The sequence below is a fragment of the Gopherus flavomarginatus genome, chromosome 1 (genome assembly GCF_025201925.1).
Source record: "Gopherus flavomarginatus isolate rGopFla2 chromosome 1, rGopFla2.mat.asm, whole genome shotgun sequence".
NCBI lineage: Eukaryota > Metazoa > Chordata > Testudines > Testudinidae > Gopherus > Gopherus flavomarginatus.
Window position 1 is genome coordinate 38,048,776 of NC_066617.1, and position 23,223 is coordinate 38,071,998.

A 23,223-nucleotide genomic window follows, 5' to 3' on the forward strand; every position below is an offset into this window, starting at 1 on the left:
ATACAGAAGAGGGACAGGCCAGAAGGTCTATGACTAGGTGACTTATGAGGGGAGGGAAGGGGGGTTGGAATGATTCCAGTCATGGGGCTAGGTTTCTCGACACCCTGCCCCCTCAATGTGCACAGCATGGTGATTTGGCTGTGTACTGAACATGGAGTTTGAGTTTGTACATGCTCTACAAAAAAGTAAACAACTGATATAGCCAGTGGCTTCTCCTTTTTATTGTATTTCAGAAACATCTACTTGCAAATGAACTTGTTGCTTATATGGAAAGAAACAAAAGAGATGTGTCTTCACACAACTAGAGGACAGACATGAAATTATAAAATGATCTCCTAACACACCATGTAGAAATCAAATTCCATTCATTTGACAAATTAAAGAAATGTCCTGTACTTATGCCAGAGTATTGAGCTCCTCAAGAGGCTCAAGGAAACCACAGGCAGAATATGCTCCAGAAGACTGTCTGGCATAACTTTGACAAACTGAAAATATAATCAGAAAGTATACACACCATATTACATACTGAGTTTGTGTTGCACTGCATTGTTATTTCACAGATGTAATTTAAACTGTCTTGTATCAGTGACTGAATATAATTTGTCAATAGAGCAGTATTTTAGTTGAAACTCAACAGTGAACATAATTATTTGTTAACATGCAAAGTTGCATATTCTCTTTTTTGAGGATATTCTGCTTCCTCTAGGCAGTTTGCTGTTTTCTCTGGAACTATCCATTTTGGCTAAGCTTGATGATTAATACACAGCCATGCATGGGGCCATTGCAGAGTCACACTTCTCTTTGAGGAACTCTAAGACCTATTGTACTTCAGAAAGGCCCAATTCTTCCTTGAACAGCCAAGTGCAGGAGTACTGTGCAGGCCGCATCCTCCTTTAGGGATGATGTGCGCTGCTTCTCCAGCTGTGTGGCTAGCTTATTGTACAGCTGATGCAAAATGGATTGCAGCCATGTCCCTATTTCTCCCTGCCCCAAATGTTCAATGGCCAGGCACAATAAGGGAGCAGACTCCTGAGTGCAGGAATTTCACTTGTAAAGAGTGTGTGCCACATGGGACTGGGGGGAGGGTAAGTAGGAGGCAGGGCCACCCAGAGGTGGGGGCAAGTGCAGCAATTTGCCCAGGGCCCCGCAGGGGTCCCACGAACCCTGACCCAATGGTGGTCCGAGTCTTCGGCTGCATTTTGGCGGCGGGGGGCCCTTCAGTGCTGCCAAAGACGTGGAGTGACTGAAGGGCCCCCCCGCCGCCAAAATGCCCCGTGAGCACTGGTGCAGCGGTGGTCCCAGTCTTCGGCAGCAGGGGGCCCTTCATTCGCCCCGGGTCTTCGGTGGCATTTCAGCAGCGAGGGGCCCTTCAGTGCTGCCAGAGACCTGGATCACCACCAGGTCAGTACAAGCCCTACAGTTTCCCTGCTTTGCCCCAGACCCCCTGTCCTCTGGATGGCCCTGGTAGGAGGAGATTCTTTTTTTCTCCCCTTCCCAGATCCTCAGTTTCCTTCTATGGGTTCACCATAACCTTAATAAGCCACACTTCCAGATCAGCATTGGCTTGTTAGGAATGAAGAGGGAAGTGAGGACTGACCTTTCCTTGTTTACAATTTAGTCCTACTTCTTGTTAAAGAGAGTAACTAAAAATTATCATCTTTACTCTAGCCCTTAGTACTATAGAAACTGCCCTTGGGCAGTATGTATGTATTCACCTACACAAGCAAAATATCCAGGTGATCTTTAACAGTTTCTGGGCTCTCAAGAACATTTTAAAAAGGGGGACAAAATTTAGAGTTGGTGTAAATTAATCTACAATAACTGACATGATGGGGCTTGCACCCTGAGTGTGAATTTCTGGTGAAATCCTTGTCCTTTTGAAGTTTGTGGCAAAGATCTGATTGACTTCAGTAGAATTAGAATTTAACCCAGTAATCTGATATGTTTATATTAAAACTGATTTCTTATTGGCACAAGTTTTCACTTCCTACTCTACCTGGTATTTTTATTTATTTTTTAAACCATATTGAACCATATTGCATGAAATATTCACCATGAAATTCAAAAAACTTTTCATTTAAGGTTTTACTTGAATTTTTTTTTATTAATTTGAATTCAGATGTGAAAATAGCTAAACTATGTCTATATATTTGTACTTCAGCCATCACTGAAGCACATGAGTGCCAGCTGGCTCAGGTTCCTTCAAACATGGTTCAATTTTTAGCAAAACTCACAAAATATTCTAAATGCTATTTTCCCATTTTTCTCTCTTTGACTAAGTCAGATGTCATATACATTACTGGTTCTTGGTATCATTACTGTATTTTATATCAGCACATTTGGAATTAGTAATTGTTCAGAAACAGTTAAGACTTAAATCCCAATACTTAGACACCAGCTTAACTCCATGCAGGTGAGCAGTTCCACTTGGCTTCAGTGAGACTGCTCACATGCTTCAAGTTAATCACGTGCTCAAGTGCTTTGCTGGATTGGCATCTAATGCAGTGACAGAGGCTGCTGTTGGGTGGAGTGGAGTTACAGCTGTTGGTGACTACATGGGCAAAATAGCCCTGGCACTGAGCCATAATCCCATTGTGGTACATTAATTGTGCCTACATTTTTTACTTAATTGTAAAAAAAATGCACATGCTAAAAGTGGAATTATTAAAGTGCATTTGTTTTTTTCTAATCCTAGCCTGATTTATTCAGCAAGTAAAATAATTAAAACATCCATTATTTATTTGTTTGTTTGTTTAGTGACTTTTTCACATGTACATTTTTAATATTTTTCTCAGGTTACATTATAACTGACAACACGGGCCCCCATAAAATGCTCCATTTATGTTGTTTTTCTAATGCTTTTGTTTAATTTACATGATTCCTGTATAATCTATTCTAGACAGTCTTTTAGACAAAGAAAATTATACTGAGGAAATATAATGCATAATTGTGTTCGGTGGATAAGAATGCACTTGGCTTCTTTCTCTCTCCTCAAATTACTAATATTCCCCAGGAGCCGTCCTGTGGTGAATTGGTCTTTTTCATGTCATTTGTCTTCATTCATTACAGCTGTTATTATAACATGACAAAATGTTTTTCAGATTGCATTTCTGGATGATTTCTATCTAATGTTCTGAAATACATCAAGGGTTATAATAGTCCAAAACTGATAAGACTTTAAGGTGAGAAGATGTTAAATGAATAGAACCTACATATATGTACTAAGATGGTTAATCGTCTTTGAGGGGGAAAGATGATAGTAGCTGCAAATAATAATATATATCTCATTTATTTGGGCAAGATATTTCTTATTTTTTTCATCTCACTTATTTGATTGTAAGAATTGCCAGATGGATCTATAAACTGACTGAGGTTTTCATGGCACTTGCTGCATGTAATGATCATAAACTTGCTTGCTTTGCTATGGTAATGTAAAGCTAATTGGGTATACAACACTGAACAGGTATTTCCAGAATCATTGTACATCTAGCAGTTTTTCAGAGTTGCAAATGATGAGAGAAGTTATGGTGGTTATTGATACTGCAAATTAATTAACTATTTAGGTTCAAATGCCTTGATAATCAAATTATATTGGTTCAGTTGTCTGGAATATGATGTTGAACCACATGACCAGATTTATTAAGAAGCAGAAAGAGATTCTATGACTTTAATGTGGAAATTTCATTGTATTATACCATGCCTCTAGAACTCATTTGTTAATCTTCTTTTGGGGATTGGAAATGAGAGTGTGTAGGGAGGTTATCAATTAATAAAACTATAACTTATCAGCAAAGGTGTTATCCTGACTGTTCTGTTTGCCACTAACATTTGACCAGAATTAATTACAGCATCCACAACATTCATTGTTTTGTGTAAAAATAAATATATTTAATAAATGGTATTTGCTTAACTGTTCAATAATATGGGCCTGATTATCTTTCACATGGTGTCTCAGTTGTACTGGTCACTGCTGTCGTTGACACAACTGGCTTGGTTGGCTACTGGGGAATCCTTGAGCAGTGAAGAGCTGCAATAGCAGTGATGAGTACAATATGAGAACATAAATAGAACATTCATCCTTTCTTTCCTTTTCCTATTAACTTACCCTCACTGCATATCCACCTTGCCACAGGCCTCTGTCTTCTCTCTCTCTCTCTCTCTCTCTCTCTCTCATAATATAAATGGAACTGGCATGGCATTTGCTGACCAACACTTTGATGGTTCATTGCATTTTTCAGTGTGCATGTATGCCTTTTTTGTTTTTTTTTGTTTCTGTTTCATTTGTCTCTTCAGTTCTGATCTCTTCAGAACAGTGGCTGCATGACAGTATCCTCCCAAGAGGTCCCTCCATGCTGAAGGGAAAAGAGTTCTCACTCAGTCTTCACTAGGGATCTGTGGTCTTGGGCCCTGATTAAAGGCCACAATCAGGACCTGACCCTGGAAACTTCTCCTACTGACTTTCCAAGATCATACTTCCTCCCCGGAACACATGAGTTCCCTTTCTCTTTAAGAATGGTCTCTAAGAAAGAGTTTCAGTTTTCTCTCCTTTGGGTGGAGATCATGGCTAGCAAAATTAAACTTAGATTCTGATCTGCCTCTCCTGAGAATAAACTGCGAAACTTTTTGGGAAAACATCAGGTAAACTCCTCATCCCAGCAACAGGCTCTTTACACTGGTTAAAAGGATCAGAGCAATATAAAAGAGGACTCAAAATCTCCAGCTGTGCATAAGGAGAAAATGTTCTGGGTGCCGCCACTGTGGCATACTACCACAAGGATGCCTTCTGAAAACCTCTACACAGGTCCTGGTGTAGGGGTTGTGCCAGGACGGGAGAGGTGTCTAAGGATCAGGTTGCAACATGAAACAGGACAGTTACAGAAACGTTCCAAAACTTAGACAGACCTCCAGAGATGTCTAAGCTCTTGCCTTCACTGCAAAAAAAAATGTGCTTAACCTGGGTTAGCTAATCTGAGTTAAAACATCAGTGAAGTCAAAGCAATTTAGCTTTTAAATCAAGGTAGCTATCTCAAGTTAAAAACACACTTTTTTCAGTGAAGACATACCCTAGGTACAAAGATGGCTGTGAGCAGCCCAGGATTGGCAGGATGATGAAAAAAAGATGGTAGATTCTCTTAATATTCAGCCAGTAAGATCTATAGCCCCCTTGTGACAGGTGACACTTCTCTGGAGAGTTCTGCTGGTAAACTGAAAAGCCCCTACTTATGTCCAGTCCTCTATGCTCATGCTCCAGTAGATGAGTAACTCAGTTAAAATCAGAGTTAACTGATTAAGACATAGAAGAAGACATTATGGAAGAAGATATGGAAGACATTTCATATTTGCATTTTGGGTAGGATGGGTAGGAAGTGGGACAGGTTTAGTATCAAAATAATTCAAGAGAAAAGAGTATGAGCTTAATTTTTCCCATTTGGAGCTTCAGAAGACTGCAGGCCATCTGAGAAGAGATCTCAAAAAATAAGAAAACAGTCAAGACTGAACTGCAAAAGATAAGTGCAAAATGGAGAAGTCATTGGCATATTCAGGAGTCCTGTGCTCCTGCTCCAGGAACTAGAGAGCAACTCTCACTGAAGACAGTGGGAATTAGTTATATCCTGCAGAAGGAGCATAGGGATCCTAGATATTTTCTCTAGAAACTGGACATAAACAAGAGACATTTATTAATGAGGCTCTGCTGGAAAAGGTCATTTTAATCCCAGTGAAGTTGTGGATAGTACTGACTGGGTGTTAGCAAGGTCTACTATCTTCTGGATCACCTGCCACATTTCAGACAGCTGGATCCTTTTGCTTCTATCTTTACTGTCAGCTGCTGACTCCTGCTTTCCTTTTACCTCCAACTACCTACTTTTAATAACAGGACTTTGTTACTAACTTAACTCAGCCATGGAATCTTATTTCTAGCTCCTTATTTTATCTTCTTTTAACCTAGAAGAGATAAAATATTTTAATATTTTTCTTTTGCTGCAGGGTGCAACACCTTGCAGGGAACTTTCTCTATGCTTTAGGCCATTAAACTTCTTGACTTTCCATAGTAGCACTGTCCGCAACTTAAGACAGCCAGGCAAGCTTATTTCTATCCCTTTATCTCATCTCCCTTTGACCTGCCAGGATATTTTAATATTTTCCTTTGCTGCAGGGCACAAGTCTTTGCAGGGGAACTTTCTCTATACTTAGGGCTCTGAGACTTGCTTGACTTGTCATGATAGCATCATGTGCCTGATACTCCTTCTGTTCCTGTCCCTCATCTTAAACACTCCCCTGTAGCATTCCCATCCACTTCTCCAGCATGATGGGCCTCTTTAATCCCAGCTATGATGTTACTTTATCACAGCAGCTTCTCTCTGTCTTACTACAACAAAGCTTTTTGTACAGTGATATGTAATCCAACAGAGTCATGACAGCATTCTGTTCTCTATTGATACAGTCTGGGGCTTTGAAGGATATTCTTTTTGCCTTTCATATTTACATCCTGATGTACTTGCACAAAAATGGTAAGGCACATGCCAAAATGCTCAGGGCTTGCATTGTTCCCATTTTAGAATGGTATAACAGTTTTGTTAATATACTGGATGTAACAATTCTGGTCTTAAAATTGGTGTATGTATCTTCTGAATTTTGTATTTTTGGTGGACATTGCTTTTGTAGTCTGGAGGCCTTTCTTTGGATGCACAGCTGTGTCCCTTTAAAGGTCACCTTTGGGGTCTTGTTAGGGAGTATTTGGGGTCCTTAATGGCTGTAGAAAAAGGAAGAGAATTAAATCCAAGACATTAAGATACTACTAATGCAAACAGGACCACTCTGCGGTGGGGGGGGTGAGGGCAGGGCAAGTGGGGCAATTTGCTTCAGGCCCCGGGCTCTGCAGAGGCACCCATGAGAATGGCTGAGTCTCCCTCCCCGGCCCTGGCCCAACCCCACCTCCACCCCTCTCCCGGAGCCTCAGTGCATCCAGGAGCATCCCTGGACAGTGGTGCAGCGTGGCTCCTGTGCAGCCTGAGCTCCTCCCCGCTCAGAGTCGCATAGTAAGGGGGTGGGGCTGCGAGCTCTAGCGGGGCCTGAGCTCCCTCCACTCGACCTGGAGCTAGCAACCCCGCCCCCTTACCGAGCGGCTCTGAACTGAGAGGAAATCAGGCCCTGCTGGAGTTATGCTGCAGCGCTGTTCAGGGATGCTCCTGGATGTGGCATGCTGAGACTCTGGGTGAGGGGGGAGCTAGCGGTAAGAGGGGGGTTGGATAAGGGGCAGGGAGTCCCGGGGACAGACAGGGGATGGGAGAGGGCGGAGGTTGTGGGGGGCGATCAGGGGACAGGGAAAGGAGGGGTTGGATCATGGGCTTTCCGGGGGTCTATCAGCTCTCAGCAGGCGGGGGTGGATAGGGGTTGGGGAATTCAGGGGACAGGAAGCAGGGGTGGGGTCCCGGGGTGGTGGTTGGGGGGGCTCTCTGGGGGATGGGTCGTGGATTCTGAGGGGGGCGGACAGTCGGAGGGCAGGAATTGGGTGGGGGTCGGATGGGAGCAGGGCCAGGCTGTTTGGGAGGCACAGCCTTTCCTACCCTAAAGCTCATTCTGCAGTTTGAGGCTTGCAGAAGAGCTAAGCTGTTAGCTTTTCTATTAGGGCTAACATCACTTTCACTTCTCAAATGCCAAATTATAGTCTATATTTAATGTCAGTGCCATAGGGAGATTCATGTCAGGGAAGGGTAGCTTCATTTAAAATTAGCCACTGGGGGAGGGATCACTTGAGGAGAGCATCATCCTACACCACCTACCTCCTCCTGAACCCTACCAAGGGAGACCCCCCCCCAGCATTCCCTGAGGCTTCAGAGTGGTTTATTCAGTGGTTCTCAATCTTTTGTACTGGTGACCCCTTTCACATAGCAAACCTCGGACTGCACCCCCCCACCCTTATAAATTAAAAACACATTTTGATATATTTAACACTATTATAAATGCTGAAGGCAAAGCAGGGTTTGAGGTGGAGGCTGACAGCTTGCGACTCCCAGTAATAACCTCGTGACCCCTTGAGGGGTCCTGACCCCCAGGTTGAGAACCCCTGGGTTAATTTAATTTTAGCACTCTGTGTCCATTCACATTCATGTGGTATTTTAAGCATTTCAGTTTTCACAACATAGGCTCATCCCAGATTCTGGAACAAGCTCAAATGCTCAGTTCTTGGAGTAGGTGCATAAGCTCTACTAAAGACAAACCCACAGTAACCGTCTCCAGTTTGTGAGGGACCCCGTGGAGCCAGTCTCTACGAAACAGATAAATGTATGGAGGTTAAGTCCATTAATGGCTATTAGCCAGGATGGGTAAGGAATGGCATCCCTAGCCTCTGTTTGTCAGAGGGTAGAGATGGATGGCAGGAAAAAGATCACTTGATCATTACCTGTTAGGTTTACTCCTGCTGGGGAACTTGGCATTCGCCATTGTTGGTAGACAGGATACTAGGCTGGATGGACCTTTGGTTTGACCCAGTATGGCTGTTCTTATGCTCTAACCTAAATGAACCAAAAGTTGTGGAGTCAGATATGAGTTAAGGAAGCCAACAGAATACCAGAAACCTGGAAAAATCTCTGACCGGATGGGCTCAGGCATTTGGTCACAAGCTTAGGTGGTTCAAAAGTTTTGGATTTTTTTTAAGCAGAATTTTTTATTGTTTCTTTAAACAATCAAACATAGCAAACAGCAAGTATTTGGCCACACGCTTCTGAAACCTCAAACCATATTCAGGTTTTGGCAGACTAATTGCAGCTTTTCAATTAAAAAAATCACAACAAATTTGGAAGGAAAGCAGACATTGTCCGTGATTTTTTTCTGCTTTCTAAAAACCCCTAGTTTTCAATCCAAAAAAAGTTTTGACAGAAAATATTTGTCCAACCCTTTTAATGAGCTTTAGTGCATTTTAGCACTAGCTGATGCTGAGAACCAGAGATACTTTGTAAAGAAGTTTTCTCAAAACTGGGTTTGTGCCAAGATGCAGAAGATTTATTTTTCCCAGGGCCGCCCGTGGGGGTGGGTGAGCAAGTGGGGCAATTTGTCCCGGGCACCACAGGGGCCCCCAAAAGAATATAGTGTTGTATAGTATTGCAAATTTTTTTATGGAAGGGGCCCCTGAAATTGTTTTGCCTCAGGCTCCCTGAATCCTCTGGGCAGCCCTGAATGCTAATAATAATTCTTTTGTAGTAATTGTCATCCAGTCCAAGCTTTCAAAGTGATTTATTCCTCAAGTGTGCAACTCTGGGGCTATTTTTTTTAAATTTCCTCTCTTTTTTGAGGCTCAGACAGGAGCCAGAATGGTCAAAATGTCCTTTTTTCACTCTAATACTAATCAGGAGGCACTGTGTCATTTCCTCTAGGAGTCGGAAGATGCTATTATTATCCATGCCTTTATGAGTTCTAGACTGGACTACTGCAATATACTCTGTATACCATTATATATTAAATCCCTGTAGAAGATGAAATTTACCTCTGTATGTGGCATTCTGCTTGGTAAATAGTGTATCTGGCAGTTAATGCATGGTGCAGCTGGAGCTTAAGGTGTTGGTTTTGACTTGTAAATCACAGACTTGGGAATTCCTTCCTGATAGATGACATTTCTCCCAAGGTGAGCATGCCACAGCAAAAATCAGTGGTGGTACTCAGACTGGCGCTTCCTTGGTTTAGTAGAAGGAGCTGCAGAATGTTTTTCCAGGAGGGCACTGTGACTTCGGAACTCATGCTTCTCCCTCCTTGGTTCCAAATTTCCTAAATCTGATGATCTTCGGTATATGCTACAAGTTCCATCTATTAGCTCAGGTATTTGAGAAGGACTCAGGTGTGGGGGGTATAGGAAGTTATGGGGAGGGAATTACGGGATGTTGTTTATGTTCTGTGTGAAAAAGCTAAACTTTGTGAAATCTGCTGTTACTATTTTCTATATTTCACTTGCTTTTTTTCAGTTTTTTATAGAGTCTATTCCAAAGCATGCCAAAGTTGATGAACCATTCCACTGAACTCAAAGGGCTTTGAATAGGGACAATATAATACATTTTAAATATTTTCTTAAGGCATTTATATCCTGAGTTAAGCATCTTTTTGTACATTTTAGATGAAAATAAATTGAACCCATTTTTTTAAAAGCCAGCATTCATATAAAGAAGTTTGTATTGAAGTTACTTTAGTAGCTCAAAGCTTTCTTGAAGAATGTGTATAATTTTCATGTAAATTGTGTGATGTTCTGCCAAAAACTGGAAGGTTATGTCTTGTGTCTTTATCTTTGTTCTGCAACAGCTGTTATTTCCAACAAGCTAGAAAATAAATGAGCAAAAGAGCCATACCAATAGAAGCATAATCTGAAGAAGGGGCTTTATATTTTTTCAAATGATTCATAATGAAATACAATTTAAAAATGTTTATATAGTGGTGGTTGATGCAGAATATTTGTGTTGAAAGGTTAAAGTGACAATCAGGAAGGATTTGTCAAAAGCTTTCTGTGTCAGAAAGACATGTGGATAGGTGACAATATCCATTGTGTGTGTGAATGACAAGCAGCACTTCAAAACAATTTTATTGAAGAAAACATCAGAGTTGAGTGATGTGTATACAGTATAAGAAATTGCCATTTAAAATGGCTAAGGATTTATGAGGAGCATATCTCTGTGTTAACAGCCTTGTTCAACCAAGGTAGGAAACTACATGCTTATTTGTTTTATTTTAAATGCAATTAAAATTTGAAAACACACTTTGTTGAAATTGGACACTGGGGAAGTGATGTTAAAAATTATGTCCTATAATAAACCAGATTTAATTTTAATATTTAACTATCTGTCCACCTGGGACAATCACTTGAGGTTACAAATGCCTGGTTCTTTAGGGAGACTTAGAGAACACAATTTCCAAATTTGTATGCCAAAAGTTAGATAGCTAACTCCACAGTATGGACATAAATAACTTTAGTCTAGTTTTCAGGGATGCAGAACACCTGCAACTCCCATTAATTTCAGGGGAAGTTGAGGATACTCAGCACTACTGAAAATGAACCACTTGTATTTAAGTATCTAACTATAGAGATAGGTGCCTTCTACATATCTTTAATTACCTGTAAACATACATCCTTATGTCTAGCATGACCCCTCCTGTCCAGATGCAGAGTTGTGGAAGACTTTACCTCATATTCTTTTAGTGGCCACTTTCTAAGCTGTTATGACCAATCTCAGGTGATCCCTTCCCCGGATCCTCTCAATAGGTCTGCTGTGGCTCAGTTCTCCAGCCAAGGCACACAACAGTTCAGTCTCCTTCTTGGGTTCAGCTCTAAACAAGAGATTGATACTCAACTTCAATTCCTCCCCATTCCTAGGGTACTGACTCCCCAAACTTTTCCCTTCTGGGAGTTCAAGTACCACTTAAACTACCTCTCCAACCCTCACAACCTTCTATCTCAATCCCTGGTCCTCACAAACCATAGCTCAGGGCTCCTCTCTATTCTAGGACCCCACCACAGGTGTTAACCCTATTCCTGTAGCTCTGCTTTCTGGCATTATTTACCACATCACCATATCAGAGATTCGGGTAAGTGTTGTTATATAATTCTTCTTTTTCAATATACCTATCATCCATTTATTACACACCAAAATAAATTTACCAGTTGAGTCCTACTGATAGAAAGGGAATTTATAATTAGCTATACTAACTGAACTCTGGCTGGATTTCTATTTAATACCTTTTGTATACTCTTGTCTTATACATGGTTTGGTAGCAACATGAGAAGAGAAACAGTTCAAGCATGAGAAATCTACTGAAATAAAAAATAGAAACCCAGCCACATTGTGGCTGAGACACCTAATTAAGGAGAAATACCATTGCATCTCTGATATGGTGGTGTGGTGTGGTAAATACTGTTTTGTTAATGGCTACCACTGGAGAGACCTAAAAATATCTGGAAGGCACAGACAGATTTTTCATGGTTGTATTTTCTATAGTCATAGCTACAATTTTGAGAGTCACTGGTGGGTTCAAAAAATTGTTAACGGAGAATAAATGCTTTCAGCTTCAGGTAACTTGAATTGGTGGTCTAGGTTGTAATAGAGAAATGTTCACATCACAGTTAACATTTTCATGCTAGAGGCCAACGACTGAAGTGATTGTAGTTCCCTGAGACCTTGTTAAGCACCAGTTCCTACCGAATAAGGAGAAGATACATTGGGCTATATATAAAGAATCTTTCATTGCTGGTGCATCTCCTCTGAGCGAAGGTATAGAGAATGAAATCTTCTGTATATCTATTGCAGACACTCAAACACACACACAAAAAGGAAAAAAATGGTTCAAGATCATTTTGTAGACAAGTTTGAAGGTTTTGAACTGTATCAGAACTAATTCTCTTTTTTTAAAAATAGGGACAGTAGAAAAGCATCTGATTAAGGTTTATTTCTCTGGTTTTTATTTTTGTTTAAAAAAATATGGTGTATAAAATAGGAAAAATAAAATAAGAAAAATAGTCTCAGTGAATGTTATATTGATTGCCTTGACCAGCACAACCTTATTGTATGTACCGTCTTATTTATAGAGCAGAACAAATAATAAAATAACATAAGCTGTACTCTCTAATAAAAATAACTATAATAAAAGTGTGCTATTCATTTTCAAAATGTATTTTTCAATTTTCTTTTAGATTACATATACTAGACTGACTTGATTGTAGTCATGAAAGGCATCCAGGGGCTGAGTATATTAGACCTAATTCTGTTCTAACTTACAGAAGTGGATATCAAGAGTAACTCTATTGGCATTATATCCATGTAAAACCAATATAACCGAGAGCTGAGTATGGTTCACAGAGTATTAAATAAAGGAGTCATTGCCCACAAGGAGTGTTTCTTCTGAGAACAAAGAAAATAACATGCAAGCAAAGATAGTTGCCTTGTGGTCTCAGTGTCAACAAATTAAATAACATGATAATTTGTAACCTTTACATTTGCAAACAAATAATTTCTAGTGAAAATCCTCCTTCTCCATTATGGGATTGGTTATCATTTTGTACAGAGTGATGTACCCTAGAGTTATCATCCGGAGTAAATTTTGCTTTCAAAACTCACCTCTGCTACCCGTATCACAGCTGATATTTTTTGAATGCAAAAATAATAGAGATGAAAACTGACTAACAATGCCTTATAAGGGACTGGGAGAAAAGAAGTCCGTGTATTTTAGTATTTAGCAAAGCTAGCTAAAAAAACGAACACCCAGATGCAATTGTGTAAGTGTGTTATGGATTTCAGTGGGTTTAACTCATGTGAACAGTTACTCATGTGGTTAAGCAATTGCAGTGTTGGGGCTTAAATAATTAACTGAGATTAAACAAATAAACAAGCCAAGTGCTTTTTAACAAATGCCAATTAGGAGGCTAATGTGGTTAAGGCACCAAGCTGGTAGCTGAGAGAAGTGGCATCTGTATCCTGGTCTGCTAAGGACTTTGGGCTTGATTCTCTAAGCACTGACAAAAGTATGTAACTCAGGAATAACCCCACTGAAATTAATTGAGTTACACTGGTATAAATGAGTAGAATCAACACGTCAGGTCTCAATTTCCTTGGTTTGGTACCTTGGTGACTCCACTAACTTTAGGGGAGTTACACTCACGTGAGAGAGGAATTGTGCCACCCTACTGTACAGCCTTGGCCAAAGTCACCTAACCTCTGTTTGCCTCTGTTGTCCCATCTGTAAAATGAGGAGGATGAGGCTAATATTCTTCAGTTATTATTTGTAAGGTATTTTGAGGTCCTCTAGGTGCCACAGGTAACCAAAATATTACTATACAATAAAATAGAATAGATGCCTGTGCAACTATAGAAAGAGAGAATCTTTCATCTAGTAATACCACTGTATATGTATTTCATGTTAGCCTCCATCTAAGGAGAAACCCACAGCACTCTATACACATCACAACAAACCACCAGTAAGTAAACTGGGAGAGTTTGTGCGTTATTGTGGGATTTTGGAAAGTTAAGATTTGTTGAATGGTTGTTTTGATTATGTAATATAACATATATTGCATCATATATTACAGGGGTCGGCAACCTTTCAGAAGTGGTGTGCCGAGTCTTCATTTATTCACTCTAATTTAAGGTTTCGTGTGTCAGTAATACATTTTAATGTTTTTAGAAGGTCTCTTTCTTTAAGTCTATAATATATAACTAAACTATTGTTGTATGTAAAGTAAATAAGGTATATAAAATATTTAAGAAGCTTCTTTTAAAATTAAATTAAAATGCAGAGCCTCCCGGACCGGTGGCCAGGACCCGGGCAGTGTGAGTGCCACTGAAAATCAGCTCTCGTGCTGCCTTCAACACATGAGCCATAGTTTGCCTATTCCTGATATATTGCATAATATGTAATATACTTTGACTTAGTCCCACACAACATTATGATTAAAAAACTAGAATGATACAAAATCAACATGGCACATGGTAAATGGATTAAAAACTGACCTACTCATAGGTCTCAAAACAGGGAATCATCAAGTGCATGTTTGTCCAGTGAGATTCCACAGGGATTAGTTCTAGGTCCTATGATTTTTTTTTTTTATCAGTGACCTGGAATAAAAGATAAACTCATTTCTGGTAAAGTTTTCAGATGACCCAAGAGCAGAGGAGTGGTAAATGATGGAGAGCATGAGTCACTGGTACAGAGCAATCTGGATCTCTTGATAAACTGAGGAGCAAGCAAACAATATGCATCTAGCAACAAGGAATAGAATACTTGCAAGGTCAGAGATTTTATCCTCGGGAGCAGTGACTTTCCAAAAACTTGAGGAACATGGCAGATAATAAGCTAAACATGAGGTCCCAATACTACACTGTGCCCCAAAGGGCTAACACAATGCTTGGATGTATAAGGGGTAAGTGGTGACTTGATCATAGTCTAGCTAGAAGTATTTACATGGGGAAAAGACATTTGCTCATTGAGGGCTCTTCGTTTTAACAGACAAAGGTATGCAATGTTCCAGTGACTGGAAGCTGAAGCTAAATAAATTTTTGGTGCAAATTTTTAATCAGCTTTTGGAACAATTATCAAATATTGTGGTGGTATTCTTCAGTACTGGCAATCTTTAAATCAAGGTCAGATGTTTTTTCTAGAAGTTTGCTCTATTTCAGCCACAGTTGTTGGATTTGAAACAAGAATTAATACAAAGGAATTTATGGTCTGTGTTATACAAGATGTCAGATGAAGATCACAGCAATCCCTTCTGGCCTTAAAATATATTAATCTTATATTGCCCTAATAATCATAGTAATCAGAATATCTATGATAAATGTTAAATATAAAAGCAACATCAGTATTGATAACTGGATTACCCCTTATTTCCCTCTTAGGTTCTGCCCATACTGTGGCTCTGGAAAAAGTGGCGGACAGCAGGAGATACATGCTTGATACTCCCTCTCCTATGTAAGGGGAAGTAGATGAGAAGTGGGTCTGAGAGAGAATGAGAGCTATTCTGGTGAGTGTAGCTCTCCAGACATATGGGAGAAGTAAGCTGCTCCATGAAAATGGGTGAAATAACTTACTCTCAGGTCCTTCTGGAAATCAAGAGACTTAGCAGGAAAGGTTGTCATTCTCTGAGTCACAGTTCATTTTCCAGGTTGCCCCTGGAAAGGAAAAGCTGTGAGTTGCCTTGATATTCAGGGCAGATTGCAAAGCTGCAGTACAACTACATGTGAACTGTTAAATTTCTTAAGCTTTTGGATACCTTTGCATATAAAAAGAATGAGGAGTAATTGTGGCACCTTAGAGACTAACACATTTATTTGGGCATAAGCTTTCATGGGCTAAAACCCACTTAATCAGATGCATGCAGTGGAAAATACAGTAGGAAGACACCATTAAATTAGGCTTGAATAAAGACTGGGAGTGGATGGGCCATTACACAAATTAAAAACTATTCCCCCATGCTAATTTTCCCTACTGTTACTCACACCTTCTTGTCAACTGTATAAAATGGGCCATCCTGATTATCACTACAAACATTCTTTTTCTTTTGCTGATAATAGCCCACTTTAACTAATTAGTCTCATTAGAGTTGGTATGGCAACCCCCATTTTTTCATGTTCTCTGTGTATATATATCTTCAAATATCTTCCAACAGTATTTTCCACTGCATGCCTCTGATGAAGTGGGTTTTAGCCCACGAAAGCTTATGCCCAAATAAATTTATTAGTCTCTAAGGTGCCACAAATACTCCTTGTTCTTTTTGCTGGTACAGACTAACACAGCTGCCACTCTGAAACTTGTTTGCATATAAAGAAACTTTTAAGGACTGAAGTTCCAAAAATCTCAAATTGTGGCCAAATACAAACTCCCACAGCTCTTCACACTAAGTTCACAATTTAAATATGATGATGCCTATTTTGTTTTTTGGGCATGCAAATATATGTGCTTGCAAATTTTGAAGGCATGTTTTCAAGTAGACTTGTACTCCTAAATTAGTGAGGTTCTTTTGAAAATCGCACCCACAGTGAAAATTTGGAAGCCTGGAAATCTGTGTCTTTTGCTGTTTGTGTGAGAGAGACACTAAATCAAAGGAATCCAGGTGCTAAAACTTCATACACAAGCACACAAGTTGGTTTGTTAGGATACATTTCTTTTTCATACAGACACAAAATGGAAAAGGAAGTTGTATAATTCTCGTTTTATTTTGTTGTTAGCAAAACAGTTTGTTAAAGTTGCCCAAAGTGGGATGACATTTCTATATATCACTAAAAAGTCTCCAAGGAATAACACACTGAGAAGCAGCTGTTAAGCTGCCTATGATATGCCTTCTTTGTGAATTGCTCTTGTCTGATTGAGGAAATTAGTTTGGCAGAACAAATTCTATTGCTTCATGAATATATAATGACAAAATAAATACAGTTACCTGTATGCAAGGAAAGTGATGAGCATGCCTTTCACTAAGCAGATTTCTTTTAGAAGATTTAGCAACAGAGAGTTTCAAGTAGTTATTTTAATTAGTGATGGGTGAACTGCAGAAATTTCAGAGGTTTGGTTCCAAGATTCAAGTTGGATAAGAACCATAAAGCTTATATGCATAATATCTGAATATTTGAGGTAAAATCAGGATAGATATCTAAATAAGGCAACTTTTCATGTGGTATTTCTGTATTTTCTTCCTTTCAGTTCCAACTGCAGCCCAAATCAGGAAGTTGAAAGCATCTGGAAATGTTCAAAAACAGAAAGCTAAGAAAAAAATTGTGAGCCTTGGTGTCACCATGCCTCAGTGAGTCACAACTGAGAATACTAAATTCAAGACAAACTGCTGAGATACCACCCCAAAACTGGTGGTTATTCTTGCATAAGATATATCAGACCAACAACAAAAGTAAACTTCTGTTTCACCACACTGGCTAACAAGAAGTCAGAGAAGCAGTCTCCTTACGTATTCCTGTTCTTGTTTCATCACCAAAAAAACTAAACTTAATGATGAGTGATTATTTAAAACCAATTTCATCAAAATGTTCTTCTGATTCCAAAGGACCAGCTACATACCCAAGTCAATATACAACTCAGATCTTACATAATAATCACACTGCTGCCAATCCTTTATTATCTAAAATCTAAAGGTTTATTATAAAAAGAAAGAAAGAAAGGTGAGAGTTAAAATTGGTTACAGGAATCAAATATGTACACTAATTGCAAAGTTATTGGATCAGACTTGTAGCAGTGATTAAATAAACGTCTAGCTTGTTAAGTCTTCGATTGCTCCCAAATCACTGGAAGATCCTCAGTCCCTTGGTTAGAATGTTCCCATTAGTACAAGTTCATAGTCCAGAGATTTGAGCAGGAAAGAGGCAAAATGGAGATGTTTTCAGGGTCTTTTATAGCTCCTGCCACATGGAGGGAAACTCAGTGTTTCAAACAAAGTCGTCCCCACAGCTTGTGGAAAAATACGGGTAACAAGATGGAGTTTAGTGTCACATGGTCTCGTCACATGCTCTTGCCTGCTCCCCTGAGTCATAGCAGGGGCCATCACCCATACTTTAATTAGAACGTTCACATGAAAGTCCATCAGGTGTGGATAGATGTATTCCATGCTCCATTGTGAGTTAAGTGTTCCTTGATGGGCCATTTAACCTGAATAGTCCCTTCAAGATGTGCAGGCTAAATACCTTCTGGGTATTACCACATGAGCAAACACATTTGAAATACAGGTACATGGTCAATATTCATAACTTCGTATACAAAAATGATACATGCATTCAAATAGTATAATCATATTCAGCAAATCATAACATTTTCATAGACAGTTTACATGACATACTTTGTCCAAGATTTGCTGCAATTATATAACAGTGGTAGCAACAATGGTCTACATACTCATATTTTAATCATATAACATCACATTTGAGAGGATAGGGCAGAAGGAGAATTTGGATCAAGCTTTGAATAAAAGTTTCACTAATCTTTTGCCTTCTCCAAAAGCAGTTTAACCACCAATATTAATAGTCTCCTGTCATCCAAAAGTGACATGAGCTCATGTGACTATTTGCGGATGCTTTGGAGCAATTTTAGTTTCTCATTAATTTTAACAGTACTTTGTGTAAACCATAAAAATTGTTACCCGTAAACTCCTTTTTGTCAGTATACAACACTGTATCTGATAGATACCCTTTTAAGTATTATAGACTGTACTCCAAAATAAATTAGAAGTCAATGTAGGTTGTGTAAGATAGATGCAGACTGGAGCTTGATACCAGAACTACAATCTCACTGATTTCATAATCTATTTATCACCACATTGTGTCACAAGTTCCTCTGGAAGAAAGACATATAAAGGAGAAAAGTTGACCCCAAAGGGGATAATCCAGGTGAAAGTTCAACTAGATAGACAATCTGTTGTTTTCCTCTTTTTTGTGATTAAAAGTTCTTGGCTTGAGAGGCTCAAGGTGAATTGAACCGAGATCAAGGTTTCACCAAAGCACCCCAAAATCTTCAAGAAATACTAGACAGATCCTCCAAAGTTTTTGAATAAGAGATTGGACAGATAAGCAACATGTCAGTGAAGCTCACTTTTAAGTCTGATAGCCAGCCACAACATTCCAAGCCCAGAGTTATGCCGTATGTTCTGAAGCTTCTGGAGAAAGGTGTTTTGGACCACTTAATGAACACTGGAGTCCTGTCACCAGTTTCACAGAGTGAGTGAGCTACACCCATTGTACCAATGATCAAGAAAGATGGCTCAGTATGAATATGTGGCTATTTCAAATTGACTATGAATCCAGTTTCATGTTGTCATAAACAAATGGTTAGGGGTTAATGTCTCTTTTACCTGTAAAGGGTTAAGAAGCTCAGTAAACCTGGCTGACACCTGACCAGAGGACCAATAAGGGGACAAGATACTTTCAAATCTTGGTGGAGGGAAGTCTTTGTTTGTGCTTTTTGTGTTGTTCGTTGTTCGCTCTCGAGACTGAGAGGGACGGGATATCATTCCAGGCTCTCCCAATCTTTCTGAATCAGTCTTTCATGTTTCAAAATGTAAGTAATAGCCAGGCAAGGCGGATTAGTCTTATGTTTGGTTTCTCAACTTGTAAAGGTTTCTTTCTGTTGGAAGGATTTTTACCTCTGTTTGCTGTAACTTTGAATCTAAGGCTGAGGGGAGAGTCCCTCTGGTCTATATGAATCTGAGTACCCTGTAAAGCATTTTCCATCCTGATTTTGCAGAGATAATTTTACCTTTTCTTTCTTTAATTAAAAGCTTTCTTTTTAAGAACCTGATTGATTTTTCCTTGTTTTAACATCCAAGGGATTGGGTGTGAACTCACCAGGGATGGGTGGGGGAAAGGAGGGGGATGGTTAATTCCTCTTTGTTTTAAGATCCAAGGATTTTGGATTTGTGTGAAGCCTCTCAAGGCAACCCAGGAAGGGGAAAGTCTGCGGGGAAAAGGAGGGGGATGGTTAATTTCTCCTTGTTTTAAGACCCAAGGGGTTTGGGTCTGGGTTCCCAGGGAAGGTTTTGGGGGAACAGAAAGTGTGCCAGACACTAAATTCTAGCTGGTGGCAGCGGTACCAGACCTAAGCTAGTAATTAAGCTTAGAAGTGTTCATGCAGGTCCCCACTCCTTGTACTCTAAAGTTCAAAGTGGGGAAAAAACCTTGACACATGTGCAGACCATTATCCACTACCTCATACTGAAGTTTTGTTTGCTACTCTGAGTAGTGGACAGCGTTTCAGTAAATTGGATTTGCCTAGTGTATACCTACAAATGGAGATTGATTTGGCATCTTGCAACTATCTTGCAATCAACATGCAAAAAGGCTTATTTTGTTATAACAGATTGCCTTTTAGTATCACAGTGGCACAGCTCTGTTCCAAAAAGCCATGGGATGAGACCCTGAAGGGACTGAACCTGCAGCTGAATATGTTGTACATGTAATTGATGCCATAGGCTAAGAAAATTGCCAGAGAAAAAGAAGGTTGTTCCTGAAGTGCCCCTGTCAGAGAATGTGTCAAGTTTACATTCATTCTTAGGACTGTTAAACTACTATGCATCTGAAGAACTGGGTATTCACCCACGAAAGCTCATGCTCCAAAACGTCTGTTAGTCTATAAGGTGCCACAGGATTCTTTGCAGATCCAGACTAACACGGCTACCCCTCTGATACTTAAACTACTATGGTAAATTTCTACATATCTGGCTACAATCTTGGCGACAAGCAAAGAAAAAAATGTAAATGCATTAAAGATTGTTACTGTGTTTTTAAAGAAGCAAAGAAATTGCTTCTTATGCACTTTTTATTGTCACTACCATTGCAATTGGCATGTGATAATTTGTGAATGCAGTTCTTTCCTACTTTTTTCCTGATTGCTTTCACTTCATGAACATTCACCACACTGAGAAGAACTATGCACAAATAGAGTGAGAAGCTCTCTGCATTATCATCAGAATTCGTAAGTTTCATACTTATCTATATGGTAGAAATTTTACCTTGCTAATGGATCATTGTCCATTAATTTCAATTTTTGGACTGAAACATGGAATTCCATCATTAGCTGCTGCTTGTATACAATCATGGGCATTGCTACTTTCAGCATATTCCTCTACTATACAATTCCATAAAGGTATTCAACATGGCAATGCTGATAGGCTGTCACACTGCCATTCTCAAACTCTCATCAACCCAAAGACATTTCAGACGAAGTGATCTATCTCAATTTGATGGGTTGGTTGCCCATTAATAGAACAGATATCTACAAAGAAAATATTGTGCTTTCTTTGTGAAAGGAATGGTACTACAGGGTAGAGCACTGGATCACAAGAATCACCAGTTTACATAATTCATGTCAAGTCGATGTGAATTATCTGTGAATAATAGTGCAAGTGATCATTCCGAAATCTCGTCAATCTCAGGTTTTGGAAGCTCTTTGCAAAGGTCATTTTGGCACTGGATGGATGAAGGTTATATCCTGGAGTCGTGTCTGGTAGCCAGAGATTGAAAAAGATATTGAGAGCATGACAAAGTGCTGTACTACATGTCAGCAAATCCAGCATGATCCTGGCCCAGCTCATCTATGCCCTTGGTCATGTCCTCAGACTCCTTGGCTGTGTATTCATGTGGACTTTGCCAGACCTTTAGAAGGTTGTATGGTTTTGGTCATAATCAATGCCCATTCAAAATGGCCAGAAGTTTTCAGAACTACTACATGATAGCTACTAAGACCATTACATAGGCATAGGAGCTAAGGTGCTGCAGCACCCCCAGTTTTTGTGCAGAGTCCCAGCTGCTGGCCCCATGCCTGGGACTCTGGTACTGGTCCCGCACGTGGGATGCCAGGGCCTCTGGAGCCATGCTCAAGGCTCTGCTCTCACCCCCAACAGTGATCCAAGACTCAGACCCTTTACCCCTGTCCGAACCCCATCCCTCATCCCTCTGGAGTCATGGCCCAGTACTGGCCCCAGCTCTGGGGAGAGGGGGCATAGACAGGGGTAAGGAGGGGTGTGAGGTAAAAAGTTTGGGACCACTGGCTTTCAGCATCCTCACTGTAAAAATTGTTCCAGTACCACTGGCTCATTAGACATCTTCATACCTTGTTTATCCAGTTCAGTTTACCTTTACAGTTGATGAGTGAAAATTCCTAGTTTCAAATGTAATTCAGCAGATATGCTCTGCTCCATACCATCCTTCTACACACGGACTAGCAGAATGCTTTGTACAGATACTTAAGCATGCATTAAAAGCATCAAGTCTATTTTGAGCCATCAACAGAAACTGGACAATACTTGCTCGTCTACAGGAACACACCACATATAGGTGCCTTCTGGGTAGTAGCAACTTTTTTTTTTTTTAAAGATTTTGCAAACTTGTTGGGACCAGCTACATCCTGATATTGCCTCATGTGTAGCCAAATCCCGATCTATGTAGCTCGATTGACTCAAGACTTGTTATCATTCTTTTTCAGTTAGGAGACTTAGTGTGCATATCTAGGATGTGTAATGAAATCAGTACTTGCAGAACTTGTAAAATTCCTGGGACTTGTTTCATTTGTGATAAAACTACGTGGCAGTATTTTATGGAAAGGAAATGATATATGGAGCAGTTGCAGCCTTAACAAATCTGGAGATGTTCCAGCAGGACTTTCTGCTTCTCTGATCAAACCTTCTTCTGTTACAACTTCTAATTTTGATGACTTGTTTGGAGAAACTTTGGTACGAAATCCAGTAGATGCTTTACTACCAGCTGTTCCTGTTGTTCAGGACACTGGCACATCACCATCACTCTGTTTTCCCAAGAGTGTGCAAAAAGAAGTGGTGTGCCTATGAAATTGTTTAGTAAGTTAGTTGCTATTCCAGGGCAGAATAATCCCTTGAAATTTGAAAGTCTGCAGTACTCTACCCACAATTATTAGTTTGGTTATATAATGTCTTAAGTTAACCACGTAAACAACAATGTATGCATATTTGGGAAGTTTTTTAAAGTATGGTGGAGGAACGTGATGTCCTGTCCCTTTAAATGTTTGAGTACTTCATCTCCCTCCCCTAGTGCGAAGTCTCATATTCATGTTGTTTTCAGTTTTGCTGCAAGAACAATAAAACCACCACCACCGCAGACAACAGTGTTTCTAACAGCTCCCTCTGTGTCTATGTCTATCTCCTTCTTTGCTGGGCCCAAATATTACAATTACAGCGCATCAAATGAATAATTTTGATTATATAATGAACTAAATGGTAAATTAATTAATTCATGG

General features: G+C 39.8%; 1 long non-coding RNA gene across 1 annotated transcript; it reads left to right on the forward strand.

Annotated features, from left to right (window-relative positions):
- Positions 1-7,169: 7,169 nt before the first annotated feature.
- On the forward strand, positions 7,170-19,660 carry LOC127042916 (uncharacterized). Its single transcript, XR_007772103.1, has 3 exons — positions 7,170-7,231; positions 15,363-15,487; positions 17,161-19,660. It is a non-coding gene; the product is annotated as an uncharacterized LOC127042916 (long non-coding RNA).
- The last annotated feature ends 3,563 nt before the right edge of the window (positions 19,661-23,223 follow it).